Source organism: Rattus norvegicus, chromosome 6, assembly GCF_036323735.1.
Source record: "Rattus norvegicus strain BN/NHsdMcwi chromosome 6, GRCr8, whole genome shotgun sequence".
Taxonomy (NCBI): domain Eukaryota; kingdom Metazoa; phylum Chordata; class Mammalia; order Rodentia; family Muridae; genus Rattus; species Rattus norvegicus.
In genome coordinates this window covers 93,041,999-93,067,897 of record NC_086024.1, presented here as the reverse complement: position 1 = coordinate 93,067,897, position 25,899 = coordinate 93,041,999, and the positions used below count along the sequence as shown (strand labels likewise).

General features: G+C 43.5%; 1 pseudogene; it reads right to left on the bottom strand.

Annotated features, from left to right (window-relative positions):
* Positions 1-186: 186 nt before the first annotated feature.
* Positions 187-25,899, bottom strand: part of LOC100362796 (cDNA sequence BC048679-like) — a 34,998-nt pseudogene continuing 9,285 nt past the window's right edge.

The following is a 25,899-nucleotide window of genomic DNA, read 5'->3' as shown; positions in this document are numbered from 1 at the left end:
GAGTCATTCTTTGAGTTTCCTGTGCTATTCCAGATTGAAGGCAAATATTAATGACATCTTTCCAGTAGAGTCATCCAGTGTTGTTGATGTGGCTGTTGTTGTTGTTATTATTTTACGTTTGGGAAAATATTTTAATGGTCCTTTCCGTAGGCTCTTCTGGCCCATTCAGGAGGGCCTAAGGTCACATTAACCCTTGGTTAGGTTCCTGTCCATTAACATTGAGTCCATACTCCACAGGTTCAGTGCAAAGTGCATGCTGTTGCTGCCAGTGGGATGGTAGGGAGGAGGATCATTGACCATAGCTTCTCAAACGCAGCTCTCCAGCACCCTAGGGTCAATACCCCTACGTCTGTGTAGCACACGCCAGAGCTGTCTGGAGCACTACCAGAGCTTGGTGTCCCTGTTTACATACGACACCTTCACAGTAACCCAGAAGTGTTTGTACTCCACTGTTGCTGGGGGTCCTGCCCTCAAAGTGTATGATCTCTCCTTAGCGGCAGTAAACACCCATGTGGGCCTGCACCACTGTGCCTTAGGGGACCATGACTTGAATAGGAACAGGTCTCCAGGCTCAGGCTCTCAGCTTTCTAACTCCTCCTGCTGGAAGTGCTGACCCATGAGCGCCTCAGAGAAGAAGTACGGAAAGGTGCTGGATGCCCCTACCAGGGTCTGGGTTGAGTAGATGGCCTGGGATCTGGAGCTATCTTGAAGTAACCACTTCACTCCTTTGTGAGATGTTGGTCTTCCGTGGCCAGAGGAAAGAGCTATTACTATAATTTTTAAGGGTGAAAGGAAGCTATTAGAAATAGTGTGATAACAGATGTAACAAGGTTGTCTCTGGGGAACAGATGCATGGTCGCTTTACCATAGGGAAAAGAATATGGTTTTCCTTTGTGAGAGCAGCAAGTGCTCTAACCATTGAGTAATCTCAAGGTGGGAGAACAGTTAACAGCCAAGGCAAGAGAGAAAATGGAAATAATTTGTACTCATTAATTTTGTTTACTCAAAAGAAGAAAAATTGTCTAATCTTTGTGTCAATGCATAGTTTTATAATGGAGCAAGACAGTAGCTAACATTAGGGCCCTTCTGGGTTAGGGATGGGACCTCAGTGCAGGCACCTCATCTGGCCCAGACCCATTCAGGCCGTCTGCACGCTGTGACAGTTTCAAAGTTCTGGTGTATGTTGGTCTTGTGTGTTTAGAAGTCCTTGTTTTCTTGGTGTTCTGCATCTTTCCTGGCCCTTACAATCTTTCTGTGTCCTGTTCTGCAGGGTTCTCTGAGCCCTAAGGGAAGAATTTGATGGAGAATCCCATTTAGGACCGAGTGTTCCACAGTCTCTCACTTTCTGCACATTGCCCAGCTCTGGGTCTCTGTATTATTCTTTTATACTGGAGGAGGAATCTTCTCTTTTAATGGTTGTGTAAGACACTGATCTATGAATATGATAATGGAGGAGGTGGAGCCCCAGTTGGACATCTCTCATCATTATATGAAGCCTCCAGTTCTGGGAATGGATTACATCTAATAGAATTATTGGCTAAAGGGATCCCTGGGAGCCACTAAACATACTGTTGCCAAGGTTTCAGGTTGCTCTCCATAAATTGATGACAAGAATGTTGATGATAACACTTACACAACTTTTTGAACACAGAGAAGTTGATCTGGTGTCTATCTAGAACTTTCACCCCCCACTGACTGATGTTCAAGGTACGGGAAAGTCCTCTGCACACTATCCATCTACAGAGGTGACCTGCCTGCAAGACATATTAGTACAATGGTGGCAAAGCATGTGGGAGTGACTCACCACTGTCTGGTTGGTCGTAAGGTCCACTCCACAGATGGAACCCATCCTCAACAGTGTTGCGTGGCCAAGAACTGGAGAATAGGGAGACCCAGTGGTTCTTACTCTTCCTAATGCTGAGACCCTTTAATACAGTTCTTCATGTTGTGGTGACCCCCAACCATAAAATAATTTCATTCTTACTTTACTACTATCGTCTTAGGGTTTTACTGCTGTGTGTTAGGGTTTAAATCTCGGTCCGCGCCCAGATAAAGCACACCAAGTCACCGTGGTTCCACGTGGAGAGATTTAATGAGAGAAGAGGAGAGGAGAAGAAAGGCTGGCCATGAGCATGTGGAGGGAAGCGGGGATGGGGAGAGAAGGGACAGGGACAGAGGGGAAGAGAGCAAAGAAGCAAAGAACAAAAGAGCAAGAGAGGGAGGAGGGGGCAAGCAGCTCCCTTTATAGTCAGGCATAGCTGGCTGTTGCCAGGCAACTGTGGGGCGGAGCATACCTGGCTGTTCCCAGGTAGCTGTGGTGGTGGAGCTTAGACAGAATATCAATACTCAACAGACACCATGACAAAGGCAAAACAGGTACCTAAGGGGAAACTAAATGCTGCTACTGTTCTGTTAAAAGAAGGTAGCAAGAAAATGACTCCTAATGATGTTGTTTGGGAATTTTTTAAAGAAGGAAGTGGAAGTGAGCATAAAGCCTGGATTAAATCTTGCCTTGTGTGCTCACGGACCTCACAGGCAGATCGGGAGCCTGTGAGGCTCTTTTTGCTTATAAAAGAGGAGAGAAGATATTTCAGCAAGTGTTTGTTAACGATCGGCAGCAGAGGTAGAGGAGTGGATCTTTCTGTTGTAGCCCGACAGTATCGCTTGTCCAATAGTAGTTGATTTTGGTGTCTAGTGTGAGGGAATGAAGTACATCAGTCCTCAAACCTGCTCTTAGCTCTCAGGACAGATGACATACCTTATTCTCCCTACTTGGAATTTGGCATCGGGGTTTGTTTACGGAGAAGGAAAGTTTCTTGTCATTAAGAGCACATTGAGATGGCTCTTCCTAGAGTCCCCAAGGCTGTTCACATACATTTTGAAGAGTCCTTTCAACATCAATGGCTCTCATAAAAGAAGACTTTTTATCATCTGAATGGGAAGGGGAATGTGATTCAAAGCAAAACAATCCCACCGCAGGCCTCTTCTCAGGGAGACCACCAAACACAGCTCTGGGCCAGAAAAATGCTCCATTATGGCTTTTTTTATTTTTCTCAGGTAATCAATTCAGTTTTTATTGTTGGCTCCTTCACAGCTGATTCATCGGAGCCTTGAACTCATCCTGCACTATTCCTCCAGGAGCTTCCATTTTATCTTTCATACAATAATAGCTTTGATTTTATTTAAGCTTATTACCAGACAAAGGCTAAAAGGTTCTTCTCTTCCTCCCTGTATTTGCTGGGATCCTTGACAAAGCAGTTCCTTTTACATTCCCCCAGCCCTGGAACATTTTTTTTTTCACTGACTTTGGGCTTTCAGTGTATGTACTGATTGTGCTTTTCTACAAGTGGTTATTGATGAAAAGTTCTTTTTCTTTAGAATTAGTGGGCAGACAGAAGCTAAAGGGTTGAGTACTCCAGAGCTGCTTTCTGAATTTTCCCAATCAGGTGGGAAATTGGTGTGCTCCTGGAAAATGCAGAAACAAGGGGACCCATCCTCCAGCAAAGCAGAGAAAAACAAGGTGTGAGAACCAAACAACCTGCTTTGGATTAGTTGCTTTTCTGTTGTTGTGAGAAACATTATGACCAAGGCAGCTTAGAGACCAGTGGTTCTCAATCTTCCTAATGCTGAGACCCTTTAATACAGTTCCTCATGTTGTGGTGTCCCCCAACCATAAAGTAATTTCATTCTTACTTAACTGTTGTCTTAGGGTTTTACTGCTGTGAACAGACACCGTGACTAAGGCAACTCTTATAAAGGACAATTTGATTGGGGCTAGCTTACAGGTTCAGAGGTTCAGTCCATTGTCATCAAGGCAGGAGGGAGCATGGCAGCATCCAGGCAGGCATGGAATGGGAGGAGCTGAGAGTTTTACATTTTGTTCTAAAGGCAAACAGGAGAAGATTGTCCCAAGCATCTATGAGGAAGGTCTCAAAGTCCACTTCTTCAGTGGGACACCTCCTCCAACAAGGCCACACCTCCTAATAGTGCCACATATATTCAAACACCACAACTGCAATTTTGATACTGCTATGAATTATGATATAAATAATTTTGGAGATAGTGGTTTGCCTAAGGGGTTGAGACTGCTGTTATAGAAAGAAGGGTTTATTTGGGTTTATGTTTCCAGAGGGGTAAGAACTCACAAAGGCTAAAAAGCATGGTAGCCAGTGGTGGACATGAAGGCTGGATCAGGAAGCTAAGAGCTCACATCCTGAATTGTAAGCTCAAAGCAGAGACAGCTGAAGGAAAATTATACAGATTTAAGGTTTAAAAATATGAAGTTAAAAGAGTATGTTTCAAAATTCACAACCTCAGGACTAAACACTGTGAAAAGCAAGTCCAGGCAGCCCCGCCCTGCCGGTAGAACTAACAGACCATAAAAGGAAAGGAATGCAGAACAGACCAGGAGTACCCGATCTGACTCACAGGCCACCTGGCAGGAAGAGATAAGCCCCCAGCCCCCGACATCCAGGACGCCCCAAACCTGCCAATGTGTGTAGCTATACCTTATTATCTCATCATGTGAAATAGCCAATCATATGTGAACATGTCTATGTGCCTCGTTTGAATCCACCAATCCCCGTAACTATGCATCTGCTTCTGTACGCCTGCTTCTGCTTCCCCAATCCCTATAAAAGCCCCATGCTGGAGCTGCTGGGCGCGCAAGTCCTCCGAAGAGACTGTGTGCCTGCAGGTACCTGTGTTTTCCAATAAACCCTCTTGCTGATTGCATCCGAGTGGACTCGGCTCGGTCATTGGGCGCTTGGGACTCCTCCTGAGGGAAAGGTCCTCTCCGGGGGTCTTTCACAGCAAACTGGACATAGGATATATCTATAAACACTCGAAGTCCCCCTAGCACCTGCCGCATTTTTTCTCCAGTAAGGACATGCCTCCTAAATCTTCCCAGACAGTGTCACCAACTGGGGACCAAGTGTTCACCTACCTGTCATTCTTATTCAAACTATATACTGCCCTATGGAGGGCACCACCAGTTTTCAGTGGGAGTCTAGACGAAGGTCAAGGCAACTGGGCTGTGTTTCTCTTCCTTAGTCTCAGCTGGAAGGGATATGTCAGCTACCAGTGTGATATTGTAGGACCTGATCAGCCCTGAGCCTGGGAGATCCCACTCATGAAAACACAGAGATGGAGATCGATGCAATAAGCAAGAGGTTTAATGACCGAGTGCACTGGGGTGACCCTGTAATTGGGACAGAGGCAGTCCTGAAGAACAAAGGCCCACACCCTTTATACTTTTTCAGGGTATAGGCTTTAGGTTACATCATGAGTTGGTTATTTCTCATTGGTGGGGCCTATTAACCTTTTGAATTCACTGGTGGCTGCCTATTGTCCTTTGAATTCATTGGAGGCCCTTGGTGAGGAAATATCTTTGGCAAGAGGGGGAGGCGAAGGACCCCTGCTAAGGGTGGGTGTTATCTTAAATTCCACCTGGTGTTTGCCTAAGGCAGCCTTTGTCCTTAAGTTTGAATCTTACAATATTATCTTTTATAAACAAAAATACAAGTAAAAACAACGAGCAATCAAGGTTAAGATCTCATCCTGCATCTTGACACATAGGCACAGAAGCCTCATGGTGGCATTAGTTTGTCATGGTTCTACTTATATGACATGGATGGGGAGGGTCAGAACGTGGAGGTCTGAAGAGATGTTACTGTCTAGTCACACTCATGTGGCCAGTGAAGCTAGTGTCTCAAAGCTAGATATTTGGTGTCTTTGAAAGGCAGATCTGTGGAATAAGGGCTCACATATAGCTCACACCAGCCTGGCACTCTAGTTCAGACTGGCTTTGAAATTATGGAAGTTCTGCTTCACTCTTCCAAGTTCTAAGACTGCAGTAGGGGCGAAATGATTTTACATGGAATGGTGTTTTGCCTACATCTATCACTGTGCACTGCTTGTGTGACCAGTGTCTGAGGAAGCCAGAAAAGGGTTCCTTGGAACCAGAGCTACACATGTTAACTACTGTGTGGGTTATTGGAACTGAACCTAGGTCCTCTGGAGGAGCTGCTGGTATTCTTAAATGCTGAGCTATCCCTCTCTAGCTGACTAGCATCTATTTTCAAACAGCGGGCTCTGGGGATGTTGTCTAAAGTCAAGCTGCAGAGTTGTCCCTGACACACAGCTGCAATTGTTGTTTTCCTTTAAAATGAAATGATGCACTTGGGTTTTATGGCAACAGGGAATAGCAGACCTGTAAACTGAGGCCCAGATAAAATTGTTAAGGACAGAAAGCTATTTTCTGTCAGAATCTCATTTTTGCCCTATGACTGACCCCTGCTGATTTTTTAGTTCAATATAGTTTTGATATTGGACTCAGAAATCTGACCTTGAGGGAACCTGTAATGTGTGGATTTTCAAAATATACCTTACCGTGAATGGCTGGGTTAAGCTCCTAAATTGTGGGGCCAGTTCTTTGCTCCGTGGTTCTTAAAGCCACGACATTTGTCTTCCTCTTCCCAAAAATCTCAGTTTGTTAATCCATTACAGGTAGCCAATTATGCAGGATAGATTTAATTTTCTTTTCATTTCGAGTTATCACTTATATTTATTGGAGGCAACAATGTTAGGGTCCAGTATATGCTTTCCAGAAGAGACTGTAGGAGACTGAAACAAAGTCGGGAAATCTGATATAAATGAAGCATTGCCACCAATCTGCAAGGACCACAGCCTGTGAAAAAGGGAGCTGGTCTGGAAAGGTGACTTTACAGAACCTGTAACAGACTCATCTTCACTGTAGATCCGACGCAGTCTCCATGGTGACTAGCCAGCGTCAACATCTTGCCAGAGGCTTTCAAATGTTTTGGAAGATAGGTACAGGAAGAAGAGTTGTTGGTTAGTCAGTGCACACACAGTCACTCACAGGCATATAATGTTTTCTAAGACGAGACATAGTCAAGGCACGATCATTCTCAGCCAGGCCCCGCTCTTCTGCCTACTGTGCCCAGCTCTGCAGTATGGACTCACAGGCTATGAAGAGCTGGGAGCTGCTGTTCGAATCCATCAGCTATTACATGTTGCTTTGGCTTGATGGCCACACCAGCTTGCACTACTTAGGGAGCTTTCTAGTTGTCACCAGAAGCCTAGCTGAGCCCTATTTCTTTAATGCCATCTTTAGGAACATTGAAGTTTGGTTTGGTTTGAACAGGAAACATCCCCCATGTTCTCACGTGTGGTCTCTGGTGCATGGTGCTGTTTTGAGAGGTTGTAGAACCTTTGTAGTGGGGCCTCTGGGCAGATGATAATCTGGAGAAGTGGAGGGAGCTTTCTGCTCTTCTGAGATGTGAGCAAGCCCCCTCCATCACCGTCATGGATGAGAGCTGGTCTCGATGCTATGCTTCCCCCGCAGTGACTATTTCCCCTGAATTATGAACCCAAATAAATCCTCCCTTAAGTTGTTTCTGTCATGTGTTTGGTCACAACAACAAGGAAAAGTAGCTAATATGAGCTTCCTTTATCATATCAATATCAGTGTCCTGTCACAGTGTCACTAGGGTTGCCAGAGCAAAATTTAAGTGTTATAATAGAGAAGAATAAAACAAACAGGATACCCCTAGAAACCCGAACCTTACACAAATAACAAATCCATCTCTGGTCCATGATGACTACATCCGGAAGCCCTGCAGGAGGATGAAGCATTGTCTTCTTAGAGCCCCAGCTATTTCTGTCTGGGTTATATTTTGATTTGATTACCGGCCTTACTTAGAAGGAAGGTGCTTCAGTGGCTCCTGAAAAGGATCATATTGTCTTATGTGATAGACACCTCTAGTTACTTGGAAAGGAGGACTGCTAGCCTTCACCTCAGAGGAGAGGAATACTTCTCTAGCAGAACCTCAGGATTCAAAGCTTTAAAATGCACCAGCTTAGATGTCAACCTTCATTCCATCTCCCCCGCGAGAATTCCGGTGTTGGTTCAGAAGACTTCGTGGGCTCGAGAACCCAGCCCATTTTAGAACTCTTCTATCTTTGGAATTATGTCCCAAACATGACTTTTAGCTTTGTCTCCCTTTGACTGCAGGATGTTTCCACAATTTCAACCAGGCCTTTTTGTTTTCATAATTTGTTTTAAACTAGTGATTAATCACTCTCATCTTTTCTCCATCTTTCTCACTGATTTGTCCATAGTATTCCGAACAAAAATGTCACCTGAGTCTGTTGTCCTATGCTGACTGTTTCTGGAATGCCTGAGATAAGACACCCTGAGTCCAGGTGGTGAAGCTTTATTGACTGCCAGTACCCCATCACTGCTCATTACTACGCAAAATCCAACTGTTTCACAGCTACCGCACGCCATGGGATTTGGTCTGTACCGACCATCAGTGAATTAGACCTTTATTGCGAGTCAGCAACTGGGCTAACGTCAGTATTTTTACATTATGTTTTCTCAGTTGCTCCACATGTTTTGGAGCGGGTGTGCACAAGGGTCCCTGGGGAGCGATCTTGAGATTAACACTTGTAAGGAAGAGAGAGATGCAGGTTCAGGAAGAGGGCGGAAGGTCTTCACTTTCCCAGGTTACTTCCCTGATGCCTGGATAGGTGGGGTTGTTTGTGAAGTACTTTGGACCAATGATCATCACATGGACTTTTTACTAGAGTGTTTCTGGGAATGCTTTTTGTCCCTTTTTTTGTGATGAAAGGAGAGGTTGCTCCTATCACCAGTTCCTCCATTCTTCCTGCTGCCGATGTAGTCATCATATTTGAAATCATTGTAGTTATCTTGTGACCAGGAAGGAAAGATCCAGAGAACCGCAGGCATAACTAGAGTTATTGCACCTCTGAAGCAGTCCTTCATTTCTGTCTCTCAAACATAAGTTCCTTCCTTCTTTCAGGCCAGGCCTCTGTACTTGTTTTCCACTGCCTGCAACTCTTCTCCTATCTCTTGGAAGAGTTTGCTCTACACACACACACACACACACACACACACACACACACACACACACACGCACGCACGCACGCACGCACGCACACACACACACACACACACACTGCAAAACCCATTTGTAAAATGCAGAGTAATGCCGTTTAGATGCACAGCACATTGCTATGATCAACAGAAGAGGTGTGAGAGAACACAGAAATCTCTGGACAGTGAAGCTCTGATTACTACATGCCGATACCCTTTCTTAGTTCTGAGTTTCTGTGCTGCGGGCATTGTAAATTTCCCTCGTTTATTAGACTCTTGTATATGCAGAAGAGAGTTATGAGCTTAGGAAGCTGGGAAAGTAAAATCAAATGACTTGATTGCAGTGTTTATTGCAGCAGGCACCTGGGAACACTCTGCCGCTCTGTTTGAATGTGGCATTACTTGGTCTGGGGACTGCAGAGTGAATGAGTTTGAATTTAGTGTGCCGAGGGTAAAGTCAATGTCTGTGCAGTTGCCAGCAAAGTGGAATGATAAAAAAAAGCAAGATTATATGAGGGAAGTGATTGGGAATTTGAAAATCAGACTAAACATGATAATAAAGTAAAGAAAAGATTGGGCTTTATCAAAGGAAGAGGAAGAAAAATCCAAAAGGAGGCACTAGGGAAAGATACTGTTTAGATAGTAGAAACAACTGTATGATGATATTTTTTGGTTGCTGCTTATAGAGGTAAAAATTATATTAAGAGAATTAGACTTTTTCTTAAAATAAAAAAGTAGATTGAATAACATGCCTTTCTTTATTGTTCCCAGCAACATAAAAGAGCTTAATTAGGAGAACAGAAACGTAACGGTTAGCCAGATGTGACCTGATAAGATGTGCGAGCATACATCTGAACGGAAGGAGAGCCTATTCCATCACAGTTCTCATTTGCTGGAGAGGTGATGCTTTACAATGACTGGGAAGGACACTGGACTTAGAACAGGGGGATGCACTGGAGTTATGATGAGATCATCCTCTAATTCACAGTCACATTTAGATCTGGTGTCTGCATATTGTTAGGTACTGACAATGTGGTATGGTGTTCCCAGACAGAGAAAGGAGCAGCAAGCTGGCAACCCACTTTAGCAGAGCAGGACACTGATGTGCTGAGGAAACAAGAGATGCTATTAGAATAGAGTCCAGACGTGTGTGTGTGTGTGTGTGTGTGTGTGTGTGTGTGTGTGTGTGTGTGTCTGTGCACATGCCCACTTGAGAGCATGGCTTAGGAGTATGTGCTAGAGGCAGTGATGTCTGAACTAAGACTTAAAACATTTTAAAGTTGATTTGTGTCTTAAGAACCTTTCATATTCCCTCCACCCCAATCCAGGAATGCTGTTCTTATCTTATGGATGAATGTCTTAGTCACTGATTCAAAGACACACTATAAGTAAGGAAGCCCTTGTAAAAGAAAGCATTGAATTGGGGTCTTACCTAGTGTACGGAAATTCAGAGTTGGCTCAGGACACTTCAAGACTAAGTTTTCAGCACAGAAGAGATTTATTTTCCCTTGAGGAACAGAGGTCAGAGAGTAAGGGACAAAGATAGGAGGTAGAGGGTGAGGGAGAAGGGGAAGGGAACAAGCGAGATGAGGGAGGAATATTTGTTCCAGAAAGACAAGGAAGTGCCTCTGGATAGAGAGGAGACAGACATGCTCCACAGGCAAACTTAAAAAGGGAAGCCCTGTGTTAGGTTGAGGTGTTTAATTTTAATCGGGCATGTTAGTTAGGTGAGGCAAAGGGAGTTTTTGATTCCTGGACTTCAATACTTTGATAGCTGGACCTTGGTAGTCAGCTGCAGGAGGAGGAATTAGCCAAGTAAGGGAATAGACCTTGGGGGCTCGCTTTAGAAATATAATCTAACTTCTTTTTTTAAAAGAAAGACAGAAGAAATGATGGAGAGGAACAAGGCCTGTGTGAGCCATTGTTAGTCATGCTGGTTAGGGTCCCTTCACCTACAGTTTCAGAGACTTAATTCATTATCATCATGGCAGTGAGTGTGGTTTCAGAGCAGGAGCTGAGAGCTACATTTTGATTCATAAGCAGAGGGGGTGGGGTGGAGCTTAGCATAGACTTCTGAAATCTCAAAGTCCAACTCCTGGGACACACTTTCTCCATCAGGGCCACTCCTCTTAATCCTTCTAATCCATTCAAATCGTGCCACTCCTTGGTGACTAAGCATTCCAATGTATGAGCCTATGGGGGGCATTATTATTCAAACCACCCCAATAGTTGATGCTTGATATTTAGTTGAAGATGATGTCTTCTTCCCTAGTGGTCTTTCTTGACCACTAATTCCAAGAAGTCCTATAGTCACTTCTCCCAAGTCTCTCTTTTATTATTACTTGCAGAGCATCTATAGTTATCCGGTGCATTCTGATAACTTTTATCACTTGTCTCCCTCAGACCATTTGCTCTTTGAGAACTCGGAATGAGTGCATTTCTGCATTCATTCCTGCCCCTTCCAAGAGTTTCTGGCAAAGACAGGCTCCGCATCTTCAGTTGTTGGATAAATAATTGACAATAGTAGTTGGGGGAGGGGGAAGATAATAGGAAGGAAAGAATGATCCATCAGAGGATCAGAGGCTGTTGTGGGTCCTACTGTACTTTGGTCCTAAGTTTCTGTCAGGGCTTTTGTTGGAGAAATGTGTTCGTTTTTCCAGAAAGCACTCTTCAGTCCTGTGTGAATTGCCCCGTGGCGATGAACTTTCACCCCAGTGGGCTCCTGCTCTTCTGCATCTGTCAGTGAATATGCTCCAGCTCCATGTTGATCTCCTTCCTTGTGTTCCAGGTTTTCAGGGGTCTTGGATTTAGGTGTTTATGGCTCCTTCAGTGGTGTTTATGGAGTGGTAAGTTAGGCTGCGGACTCCAGACACAGACTGAACCTGATAGTCTTGAATTTGGAAGTCTGAAGGAAGGTTTTGCTTCCACAGAAGGTATTATGGTTTGAATGTGAAATGTGCTTGAATACTTGACCTTGGCTGGTGGTGCCATTGTGGGAAGCAGTGGGACCTGTAAGAGGTGAAGCTGGCTGGTGAAATTGGGTCATTTGGGCCAGTGTTACAAGGTGTCTGGTCACTGGTAGCTCTTTATGCTTCTGTCATAAGACCAGCAGCAGCACCAAGGCCCCAAGCGCCATGAAAACATGAACTGATATGCCCCACCCTTTTTGTGATGCATTTCAACTCCAGTTTCCACATTTAATAGAGAAGGTACAAGGTAGGGTTGTCAATGATTTTAGAGAAATCAGGAGTCTTAACCTTTCCTGTTTGACATCTTGTTCTCAGAGCTGCCTCATTGAACCGCCATTGTTATCACCCAGTGCATAGTCTTTCCACTGTCCTGGGCGCTCCAGCCTTATACGCTTACCTTAGTGTTCCCAGAAAATTGCCTTCCCAGGGGGTACCACCATGGCAGGGTTGGTTATAAGGAGCAGCGTTGGTTCCTTCCTGGGGTTGGAGGTATGACTCCTTTTTTGGGCTGTTATTTTTCCCTATATATTCTTTACAGACTATTTCTGGTGTTAATTATCTTCATACCTCTTTTGTTGCCTTTGGGAACTCCCTCCTCAACTCCCTTTCCCATGCCCTGAATAAACTCCATTCCGTACTATATCATATGGCTGATACCTCAGAGAGAAGGGAGCCTCACATGTGCCTGCAGAGGCACCCCCTTCCTTCACCTCACCATGTCACACATCTACCAAACAGAACCTGGATCTTTCTACCTTTTTTTTTTTAATAAAACATAACACATAGCATTACTTAGGAATAGTATAAATAACATTTTCACTGGTAAGGTTAATCTCTTCTTCCTCAATGTCTGCATTTTCCCCCTTCCTGGTAAATGAGGAATCACTCAACCTTTAGTGGAGTAAAACAATCACCGGATTTGCTCATGGTTCAGTGTTTCAGAAGTATGGGTACCCTTCTGCTGGATTTGCGTGGGGCCATATTTGTCTCTGTAGCTTTTGTGGGGGAATAGGTAAGAATGGATGGGCGTGTGTTTGGTCTCTCATATGTTAAGCTTGACCTTCCTCCTTGTCCTACCACCTTCTAGAAGGGTGATGACCGAATCCACAAGGTCTCCTGACAGATGTCAGACAGTGCATTCCCAAGTGGCACATCAGCCAACATTCCAGAGAAAAATAGATTCTACCTCATGAGTTACAAGAGATTACAAAGGATGCAGACCTATTGCAGAGAGAGGAACTGTGGAGACCCTCTTTCCCAATAACCCACCCCAGCCTTTATAATGCATGCATGGCTGAGCTCCTAAGCTGCCAGAGAAAGGGAGTCATCCATTACTACAAGGACCAGGACTTTGTAAGAAAAGTCATCACTTGGATAGACATTGGAGAGGGGTATGGGATGACAATGTGTCCCACAGAGAGCATTCCTTTGAGGTCTTGGCTGAGTTCAATTGCATGAGAACGGGTGCCTTGTCTATTGCTCTTCATAGCTTTCAGCTTCACATTTGGCTTTGGTTTTGCATTAAGGAATGACTGGTGTTAGTAGCCAGTGTCTTTCTTACAGAAAATAGAAAGCTAGGCTTCTCGGCAGTCTTTCTTACAGAAAATAGAAAGTTAGGCTTCTCGGCAGTTTTCCGTGCCAGTCCATCTTAGTCCAAGCTGGCCCGACTTCGTCAGTACAGCCTTGTCAAAACCTCTGTGGAATTCTCCAAGAGTCCAATTCCATTCTGTCGGCTCCATTTAATAAAAGCTCCAGGTAGAATTCTGAGACAAGGGCTCTATTTTCTATGGGAGCCAGGCCAGGCTACAGTGGGATAGCAACCCAAGGAAAACACTCAATATAGCCTAGATCCTTTAGTCCCTGCCTTAGGTCTTTCAGGGTATTGACGAATGGACTGACAGGGCAGCTTGATCTCATCTTTATCCTGAGGCCATTTCCTGCCTGGAGAATCTTTTACTGTCTCGAGAAACTGGAAATGAGAAACGATTTTATTATCCAATCCAGCAAGCCCTGGCTTCTCTAAGTGTCCCCTAAATTCTGTTTGCAAGCGGAGCACTGGCAGCAGCTCCTCACCTCCCCCTTCCCCTGTTTTATCATACATAATCAGCTGAAATGAGCCGAGGGACACTTTCAGAATTCTACATGGAAATGATCTTGCCAGGCTCACAGAGTCATTAGATTATCTTCTGTCTTCCAAGCTTAACAAAGGCGGTGGCTTTGCCAGTTGGGTCCTTACTCTGTAATATGGAGTGCCATTTTTCCAGCTTGATAGAGCAGGCTCTCTGCTGCGTTTCCAGTCTCTGCTAGCTGGGAGCCTCATCAATTTTCAGAATTAGCTAAAATTTTTCTTGCTGCTTTCCTAGCTGGTCTTAAGAGCCATTGCTCCCTCTCTGGGAAACAGTAACGGGTGTGGTTCAAGAGGAATGGAAGCAGTCGGCACACAAAGTTGCAAATAAAAATGTAAGTCTGATGAGAAAGAGGTAAATCAAAAGAGCTATTTAAAAAGTCTGCCTTAGGCTAGAAGGCTAACTGGAAGAAAAAAAAAGGGGAATTGAAAAGAAGGTTCATTTATGATGAAGATATATTTTGATGGAGACATTAGCAAATGTTATATTAAATGGAACATAATAGCGTCTACATTCTCCAAGTCTTTATTTTGGCCAAAATTGATGATTGGAAGATGGGGTTGCTATTCTTTTTTATTTTTTAAAGATTTATTTATTTATTATATATTAGTACACTGTCACTGTCTTCAGACACACCAGAAGAGGGCAGTAGATCTCATTACGATGATTGTGAGCCACCACGTAGTTGTTGGGATTTGAACTCAAGACCTCTGGAAGAGCAGCCTTAACCCTTGAGGCATCTCTCCAGCCCGGGGTTTGCTATTCTGAATGTCACTAGGAGGTGAATTTTTTTTTAAATTTTTAATTGGATATTTTAAATTTACATTTCAAATGTTATTCCCTTTCTCTGTTTCCCGTCCATAAGTCCCCTATCCCCTCCCCTCCCCCCTCTTCTATAAGGGTATTCCCCTCCGCAACCACCCCAACCCCCTTCCCACCTCTTTGTCCTGACATGAATCTTTTCGGACCCATTTTATCACTCACCTGGACAGAGCTCTCATGACTGGGATTAGTGTATGAAGTAATTATGAAATGTATGAAAGCATTGGCTTACAATCTACCTGCCCATAGTGTTTTACTAACAGTAAACTGGACGGATGTACTTAGGATTGAAGGTATCTTAGTCACCAGTGGAGTCAGTATGTTTCTTGTCATTAACTGTAAAGGTGGGAGATGATAGGAGACGGGAAGTGACAGCCTGGCGGGCACAGAGTGCAGCGGCTCCTGGAAGCCAAAGGGGAGAAGGCACACGGGAGTGTGGTGTGGGTGGTGGGCCGACAGTCGAACACATTATATCCAGAAGTGGCTTCTGTTTAAGTGAGAGTTTGCATAACGTTAAAAGCCTCTAAATATTTCAAACAAAACATTAACTACCCCGGGAGCCAGACTAACTCTTGCGCTTGCAGAAATTAGGAGATAAAAGGCGAGGGGGAAAAATAAGAGTTCCCTTTAAAGGTGCGTTGGGGCGGGGGCGGATGCGGTCTCAAAAATAGTAGCTTAAGTGTCTCACTGTCACTAATGGACAAATTAGAAAGTGACTTGAAAAATAGGAAATAATTACAGAAGCCATTAGAATTTTACAGTGGCTATGGGGGAAATAGCAGAAACCACCTCTCCAGATTTAATGAGAGCATGCATTTAGAGGCGAGTTTTGACCCAGTGCGCATGCATTTACGACAGATATTTTCTTTAATTATGCTGTTCATGGAGAATATTTGTGCCTTGGTATGCAGGGTGAGCAAGCAGAGGCTTTGCCGGTTATTTCCTTTTATAGAGTGTTGAAATAAAGACCATTGGGAGGTAATGAGGGCTTGAAAAGGATCGCAGACTGGAGTTTGCAATTTCTGCAATTAAAAAAATTATATAAGAAATATATTCGTATACGAAACCATAGATATTAGAGGGGAAACCACTGACAGTTCAGAACTCTGCCAAGTCACTGGCTTAAGTTTGTCCCGCATTCTTGCATTAAAGTGCGTCTTGCACAGGTAGACCTGCAGTCAGCACATAATTTCAGCTGGCTGTTGTCACTGTTTTTTCTTTTTTTTCGGAGCTGGGGACCGAACCCAGGGCCTTGCGCTTGCTAGGCAAGCACTCTACCACTGAGCTAAATCCCCAACCCCACTCAGCAATTTTTAATTTTGATGGTTTTATTTAAAACATTTTTCATGTATTTAAAACATTTTTAATCATGTGCTTTCCCCTCCACTAACTCCTCCCAGATCCTCCCCACCTCCCTCCCCACCCAAACTCATACTCTCTCTTAAAAACAAAGAAACAAAGAAACAAAGAAACAAAGAAACAAACAAACAAACAAACAAACAAACAAACAAATCAACCCCCAAAGCCAAGTCCAAACCAAAGTAAAAAAAAAAAGGAGAATAAAGCCCAAATCAAAGAAAGCATGGAGTTCACTGTATGGTGACCAAAGTGACCATGATGCCTGGCCTGGTTGGTGACTCCCGAAACATTTGTGCCTTTATTGTACCAGTGGGTTGTTTTACCGGCAGGTCACTGTTGTAAGTCACAGACTTCTCAGCAGTACGAGACTGATGGCTAATTTTCTTTTCTAGTAGCTTGCATGGTACCTTCCAGCACTGTGAATGTTGGCTAGTAAGGATGAAGCCTCCTGTTGAAGCGAAGTGCCATCTCCCCGTGTTTGACGATGCAGTATGTGGTGTCTTCAGTAGTAGGGTCTTATCATCAAATTGTGGAGAGTAACCAAGGACATTGGTTATAGGTAGTCGTGTTGTTTTGCTGGGGTGTCCATGGGGTCCCATTGGCCAACGGCTCAAAAAGATACAATCCACTAAGTGGTACTGCGAGTTTTACACGCTAGCATGTGATGTCTGGTTGGCGCATTCTCCTTTCTATTGGTAACTTCACTTAAATTTCTTTTATATTTGCTGGGTTTGAAGGTGTGCGCTTGCACTGCCTAACTCATTTTTCTTAACGGTTCTGTTGTGTAAATGTATGATGCTTTTGCTTTCCACTCATTGATTGACAGCTAGGCTGCTTTCAATTTCTGACCATTATAAATAGAAAATCAATGAACTTGGAAGAACTAAGATGTAGAGAGTCCTTTGAGTATATGTCCAAGAACATTTATGTTGGTTTGGATAAGAATGGCCCCTAAAGGCTCATATATTTAAATGCTTAGCCACCTGGGAGTGGCATTGTTTGAAAGGATTAGGAAGTGTGGTCTTGTTGGAGTAGGTGTGGCCTTGTTATAGGAAGTGTGTCCCTGGGGGTGGGGCCATGCCTGGCCCAGCTCTCCTGCTTTCTACTTTTGGATCAGGATGCAGCTCTCAGTACTCTGCTGACTCTTGCCATGCCCCCTGCTGTGATGATAATGGATTGACCTCTGAATCTATAGGCAACCTCCTCACCCCCAACTAAATGCTTTCTTTTATAAGAGTTGCTTTGGTCATCACGCCTCTTCACAGCAATAGAACAGTGATTAAGAAAAATGGTATGTCTGAATCTTGGAACAGATCTTTAGCTTTTTGAGGAACCTCCACATCCATTCCCTCAGTGCCTGCACCAGCTTTCATCCCCACAGAAATGAGTATGTGTTAGCCTTTCTCCATATCTCTGCTAACTTCTGCTCCGTTTGTTTTGTTAATCCGATTCTTTTGACTGGAGTGAGATGAAGTCTCAAAGTAGTTTCAGTTTCCAGCAATCTTTCACACACATGCTATTTGGATTATGAATGTAAGAAGTCGACCATCCTTTTCTTTCTTAAATCTGTGTATCTAACATTTGTGCTTAGCTTTTCCAAGCACACAACAGTGTGAGCTCATGGCAGCAATGCCAAGGCCAAGCAGAGGCCTTGCTGATGTCCACTCCATAGCCCCCTCGTTCGTTTCCTTTGCAATGGAAACCAATTTGGTCCAGTTGTTCTCTTCTTCAAGAGGAAAGTTTGTGGGAATATGTCTTTAAGGGACCATCTTTGGTGAGTATGCTGAGAGTAGACTGCCATTCTTTGTCTTGCAGGAAAGTGCTACAGGATGGGAGGTGAACCTAAGAACCCATTGCTGAGCTACTCGCATGGCTGACTGAATCCCTCGGTCTTAATTCACTTTGAATTGGGTCTTATCTGTTAGTGGATAATGAATCCTAGTGGAATCAAAAGCCATCTTTGTTTTGATGTTCAAAGTAGAATTATGCGGTAGGTCAAGAGTTGTAAGTCAGGCCACAGCCTCTCACACATATAGATTAATGGATTTAGTTCACAGTGCAATGGTGGCACTCAAGCCAACCCTAAGAATAAACTAGAATCTGGAAGAAAGCAGGTGTATCTCAGGAGACGAGAGTCTATGTGGGCTCAGAGGATTATGGGAAAAATGAGGAGGGTGAGGAGAGGTGGGCATGGGGTAAGGCTCAGATTAGATTTGCTTTGGTTTTGAGTGCTTCCACTCATCTGATGCAAAGTAGATTTTAAACACGATACTGTAGGTCCGCCTAGAACAGAGGCAGGAGTGGATAATGGGCCCATAGGCTGCCTGTATAGGGACACAGCTGGATTTCACAATTCTTCAGTAGTGAGTTTCATGGCAGAGCTGAATTATACTGAGTCTTACTGTAGCCAAAGCAGAGACCAGAACATAGAACAGCTGCAAACTTTTCACGTTGTCTGGCCATGACCCATTAGAGAAAGTTAAAACAAAACAAAACCCACCAAATATTATGACCTTCTACCCCAGAGAGTCATCAGTAGCCAGTACTGTAAAATTTCATTATTCCAGACTCTTCTTTTGCTTGTTTGTCTTCCGTAAATATCCCAGCAGGTGTGGTCTGGTGGCTTGGACGGCTGCATGAGTTGCTTCAGGCTCCTGCTCCTCTCAGAGCACTCAGGAATGTGTTTAAGTTCATGAGGCAGCTTGGTTTCGCCACTTTCTTTTGAAAGTCAGCTTCCGAGGAGTCTACAGAAGGGACTGAAAGTCTTCCTGGTTGCTGCCGCCGCAGAGAGCAGCACCCCGCGAGCAAACTTGAGCCTCGGGACCACGGGTAAGACCAACTTGTCTGCTGCAAGAAAGCTGCCTGGTGAAATCGGGACACACGGAGGCAGAGTTCCTCTAGGACCAGGCACGTCCTGTGCTTACCGGAAGTCTCACACCCGCGGATCCCGGCCCGCAGCAGCTCTCTGCTCCCAGACCCCGTGGGAAAGAGACCTCACCGCCTGGTCAGGTGGGCACTCCTGAGGCTGCAGAGCGGAAGAGACCACCAACACTGCCCACCCCTGCCCACATCCCTGGCCCAAGAGGAAACTGTATAAGGCCTCTGGGCTCCCGTGGGGGAGGGCCCAGGAGCGGCAGGACCCCTGCCTGAGACACCGCCGGAACCTGAAGGAAACAGACCGGATGAACAGTTCTCTGCACCCAAATCCCGTGGGAGGGAGAGCTAAACCTTCAGAGAGGCAGACAAGCCTGGGAAACCAGAAGAGACTGCTCTCTGCACACACATCTCAGACGCCAGAGGAAAACACCAAAGGCCATCTGGAACCCTGGTGCACTGAAGCTCCTGGAAGGGGCGGTGCATATCTTCCTGGTTGCTGCCGCTGCAGAGAGCCCGTGGGCAGCACCCCACGAGCGAACTAGAGCCTCGGGACCACAGGTAAGACCAACTTTTCTGCTGCAAGAAAGCTGCCTGGTGAACTCAAGACACAGGTCCACAGGAACAGCTGAAGACCTGTAGAGAGGAAAAACTACACGCCCAAAAGCAGAACACTCTGTCCCCATAACTGACTGGAAGAGAGGAAAACAGGTCTACAGCACTCCTGACACACAGGCTTATAGGACAGTCTAGCCACTGTCAGAAATAGCAGAACAAAGTAACACTAGAGATAATCTGATGGCGAGAGGCAAGCGCAGGAACACAAGCAACAGAAACCAAGACTACATGGCATCATCGGAGCCCAATTCTCCCACCAAAACAAACATGGAATATCCAAACACACCAGAAAAGCAAGATCTAGTTTCAAAATCATATTTGATCATGATGCTGGAATACTTCAAGAAAGACGTGAAGAAATCCCTTAGGGAAACACAGGAAAACATTAATAAACAAGTAGAAGCCTACAGAGAGGAATCGCAAAAATCCCTGAAAGAATCGCAAAAATCCCTGAAAGAATTCCAGGAAAACACAATCAAACAGTTGAAGGAATTAAAAATGGAAATAGAAGCAATCAAGAAAGAACACATGGAAACAACCCTGGATATAGAAAACCAAAAGAAGAGACAAGGAGCTGTAGATACAAGCTTCACCAACAGAATACAAGAGATGGAAGAGAGAATCTCAGGAGTAGAAGATTCCATAGAAATCATTGACTCAACTGTCAAAAATAATGTAAAGCAGAAAAAGCTACTGGTCCAAAACATACAGGAAATCCAGGACTCAATGAGAAGATCAAACCTAAGGATAATAGGTATAGAAGAGAGTGAAGACTCCCAGCTCAAAGGACCAGAAAATATCTTCAACAAAATCATAGAAGAAAACTTCCCTAACCTAAAAAAAGAGATACCCATAGGCATACAAGAAGCCTATAGAACTCCAAATAGATTGGACCAGAAAAGAAACACCTCCCGTCACATAATAGTCAAAACACCAAACGCACAAAATAAAGAAAGAATATTAAAAGCAGTAAGGGAAAAAGGTCAAGTAACATATAAAGGCAGACCTATCAGAATCACACCAGACTTTTCGCCAGAAACTATGAAGGCCAGAAGATCCTGGACTGATGTCATACAGACCCTAAGAGAACACAAATGCCAGCCCAGGTTACTGTATCCTGCAAAACTCTCAATTAACATAGATGGAGAAACCAAGATATTCCATGACAAAACCAAATTTATACAATATCTTTCTACAAATCCAGCACTACAAAGGATAATAAATGGTAAAACCCAACATAAGGAGGCAAGCTATACCCTAGAAGAAGCAAGAAACTAATCGTCTTGGCAACAAAACAAAGAGAATGAAAGCACACAAACATAACCTCACATCCAAATATGAATATAACGGGAAGCAATAATCACTATTCCTTAATATCTCTCAACATCAATGGCCTCAACTCCCCAATAAAAAGACATAGATTAACAAACTGGATACGCAACGAGGACCCTGCATTCTGCTGCCTACAGGAAACACACCTCAGAGACAAAGACAGACATTACCTCAGAGTGAAAGGCTGGAAAACAATTTTCCAAGCAAATGGTCAGAAGAGGCAAGCTGGAGTAGCCATTCTAATATCAAATAAAATCAATTTTCAACTAAAAGTCATCAAAAAAGATAAGGAAGGACACTTCATATTCATCAAAGGAAAAATCCACCAAGATGAACTCTCAATCCTAAATATCTATGCCCCAAATAAAAGGGCACCTACATATGTAAAAGAAACCTTACTAAAGCTCAAAACACACATTGCACCTCACACAATAATAGTGGGAGATTTCAACACCCCACTCTCATCAATGGACAGATCATGGAAACAGAAATTAAACAGAGATGTAGACAGATTAAGAGAAGTCATCAGCCAAATGGACTTAACGGATATTTTTGCTTTTTTTTTTTTTTCGGAGCTGGGGACCGAACCCCGGGCCTTGAGCTTCCTAGGCAAGCACTCTACCACTGAGCTAAATCCCCAACCCCGACTTAACGGATATTTATAGAACATTCTATCCTAAAGCAAAAGGATATACCTCCTTCTCAGCTCCTCATGGTACTTTCTCCAAAATTGACCATATAATTGGTCAAAAAACAGGCCTCAACAGGTACAGAAAGATAGAAATAATCCCATGCGTGCTATCGGACCACTACGGCCTAAAACTGGTCTTCAATAACAATCAAGGAAGAATGCCCACATATACTTGGAAATTGAACAATGCTCTACTCAATGATAACCTGGTCAAGGAAGAAATAAAGAAAGAAATTAAAAACTTTTTAGAATTTAATGAAAATGAAGGTACAACATACCCAAACGTACGGGACACAATGAAAGCTGTGCTAAGAGGAAAACTCATAGCGCTGAGTGCCTGCAGAAAGAAACAGGAAAGAGCATATGTCAGCAGCTTGACAGCACACCTAAAAGCTCTAGAACAAAAAGAAGCAAATACACCCAGGAGGAGTAGAAGGCAGGAAATAATCAAACTCAGAGCGGAAATCAACCAAGTAGAAACAAAAAGGACCATAGAAAGAACCAACAGAACCAAAAGTTGGTTCTTTGAGAAAATCAACAAGATAGATAAACCCTTAGCCAGACTAACGAAAGGACACAGAGAGTGTGTCCAAATTAACAAAATCATAAATGAAAAGGGAGACATAACAACAGATTCAGAGGAAATTCAAAAATCATCAGATCTTACTATAAAAACCTATATTCAACAAAACTTGAAAATCTTCAGGAAATGGACAATTTCCTAGACAGATACCAGGTACCGAAGTTAAATCAGGAACAGATAAACCAGTTAAACAACCCCATAACTCCTAAGGAAATAGAAGCAGTCATTAAAGGTCTCCCAACCAAAAAGAGCCCAGGTCCAGATGGGTTTAGTGCAGAATTCTATCAAACCTTCATAGAAGACCTCATACCAATATTATCCAAACTATTCCACAAAATTGAAACAGATGGATCACTACCGAATACCTTCTACGAAGCCACAATTTCTCTTATACCTAAACCACACAAAGACACAACAAAGAAAGAGAACTTCAGACCAATTTCCCTTATGAATATCGACGCAAAAATACTCAACAAAATTCTGGCAAACCGAATCCAAGAGCACATCAAAACAATCATCCACCATGACCAAGTAGGCTTCATCCCAGGCATGCAGGGATGGTTTAATATACGGAAAACCATCAATGTGATCCATTATATAAACAAATTGAAAGAACAAAACCACATGATCATTTCATTAGACGCTGAGAAAGCATTTGACAAAATTGAACACCCCTTCATGATAAAAGTCCTGGAAAGAATAGGAATTCAAGGCCCATACCTGAACATAGTAAAAGCCATATACAGCAAACCAGTTGCTAACATTAAACTAAATGGAGAGAAACTTGAAGCAATCCCACTAAAATCAGGGACTAGACAAGGCTGCCTACTCTCTCCCTACTTATTCAATATAGTTCTTGAAGTTCTAGCCAGAGCAATCAGACAACAAAAGGAGGAGGTCAAGGGGATACAGATCGGAAAAGAAGAAGTCAAAATATCACTATTTGCAGATGATATGATAGTATATTTAAGTGATCCCAAAAGTTCCACCAGAGAAATACTAAAGCTGATAAACAACTTCAGCAAAGTGGCTGGATATAAAATTAACTCAAATAAATCAGTTGCCTTCCTCTATACAAAAGAGAAACAAGCCGAGAAAGAAATTAGGGAAGCGACACCCTTCATAATAGACCCAAATAATATAAAGTACCTCGGTGTGACTTTAACAAAGCAAGTAAAAGATCTGTACAATAAGAACTTCAAGACACTGAAGAAGGAAATTGAAGAAGACCTCAGAAGATGGAAAGATCTCCCATGCTCATGGATTGGCAGGATTAATATAGTAAAAATGGCCATTTTACCAAAAGCAATCTACAGATTCAATGCAATCCCCATCAAAATACCAATCCAATTCTTCAAAGAGTTAGACAGTACAATTTGAAAATTCATCTGGAATAACAAAAAACCCAGGATAGCTAAAGCTATCCTCAACAATAAAAGGACTTCAGGGGGAATCACTATCCCTGAACTCAAGCAGTATTACAGAGCAATAGTGATAAAAACTGCATGCTATTGGTACAGAGACAGACAGATAGACCAATGGAATAGAATTGAAGACCCAGAAATGAACCCACACACCTATGGTCACTTGATTTTTGACAAAGGAGCCAAAACCATCCAATGGAAAAAAGATAGCATTTTCAGCAAATGGTGCTGGTTCAACTGGAGGTCAACATGTAGAAGAATGCAGATCGATCCATGCTTATCACCCTGTACAAAGCTTAAGTCCAAGTGGATCAAGGACCTCCACATCAAACCAGACACACTCAAACTAATAGAAGAAAAACTAGGGAAGCATCTGGAACACATGGGCACTGGAAAAAATTTCCTGAACAAAACACCAATGGCTTATGCTCTAAGATCAAGAATCGACAAATGGGATCTCATAAAACTGCAAAGCTTCTGTAAGGCAAAGGACACTGTGGTTAGGACAAAACGGCAACCAACAGATTGGGAAAAGATCTTTACCAATCCTACAACAGATAGAGGCCTTATATCCAAAATATACAAAGAACTCAAGAAGTTAGACCGCAGGGAAACAAATAACCCTATTAAAAAATGGGGTTCAGAGCTAAACAAAGAATTCACAGCTGAGGAATGCCGAATGGCTGAGAAACAGCTAAAGAAATGTTCAACATCTTTAGTCATAAGGGAAATGCAAATCAAAACAACCCTGAGATTTCACCTCATACCAGTGAGAATGGCTAAGATCAAAAACTCAGGGGACAACAGATGCTGGCGAGGATGTGGAGAAAGAGGAACACTCCTCCATTGTTGGTGGGATTGCAAACTGGTACAACCATTCTGGAAATCAGTCTGGAGGATCCTCAGAAAATTGGACATTGAACTTCCTGAGGATCCAGCTATACCTCTCTTGGGCATATACCCAAAAGATGCCCCAACATATAAAAAAGACACGTGCTCCACTATGTTCATTGCAGCCTTATTTATAATAGCCAGAAGCTGGAAAGAACCCAGATGCCCTTCAACAGAGGAATGGATACAGAAAATGTGGTACATCTACACAATGGAATATTACTCAGCTATCAAAACAACGAGTTTATGAAATTCGTAGGCAAATGGTTGGAACTGGAAAACATCATCCTGAGTGAGCTAACCCAATCACAGAAAGACATACATGGTATGCACTCATTGATAAGTGGCTATTAGCCCAAATGCTTGAATTACCCTAGATGCCTAGAACAAATGAAACTCAAGACGGATGATCAAAATGTGAATGCTTCACTCCTTCTTTAAAAGGGGAACAAGAATACCCTTGGCAGGGAAGAGAGAGGCAAAGATTAAAACAGAGACTGAAGGAACACCCATTCAGAGCCTGCCCCACATGTGGCCCATACGTATACAGCCACCCAATTAGACAAGATGGATGAAGCAAAGAAGTGCAGACCGACAGGAGCCGGATGTAGGTCGCTCCTGAGAGACACAGCCAGAATACAGCAAATACAGAGGCGAATGCAGCAGCAAACCACTGAACTGAGAATAGAACCCCCGTTGAAGGAATCAGAGAAAGAACTGGAAGAGCTTGAAGGGGCTCGAGACCCCATATGTACAACAATGCCAAGCAACCAGAGCTTCCAGGGACTAAGCCACTACCTAAAGACTATACATGGACTGACCCTGGACTCTGACCTCATAGGTAGCAATGAATATCCTAGTAAGAGCACCAGTGGAAGGGGAAGCCCTGGGTCCTGCTAAGACTGAACCCCCAGTGAACTAGACTGGTGGGGGGAGGGCGGCAATGGGGCGAGGGTTGGGAGGGGAACACCCATAAGGAAGGGGAGGGGGGAGGGGGATGCTTGCCCGGAAATCTGGAAAGGGAATAACACTCGAAATGTATATAAGAAATACTCAAGTTAATAAAAAAAAAAAGTAAAAAAAAAAAAAAAAAAAAAAAAAAAAAAGAAGGGACTGAAAGAGGATTGGGACCTCTCCCAATCATTGTCATCCTTCCCAATAAACAGTTTTTCCCTGCTTATCGTGGCAACCCTTAGTGTGTCCTCATTAGGTGCTGCTCTCAGGGTTCACTATGTGGAAATCCTGCCTTGGTTCCTCAAATGTTCATGGGCTACATATGTGAGTATTTAA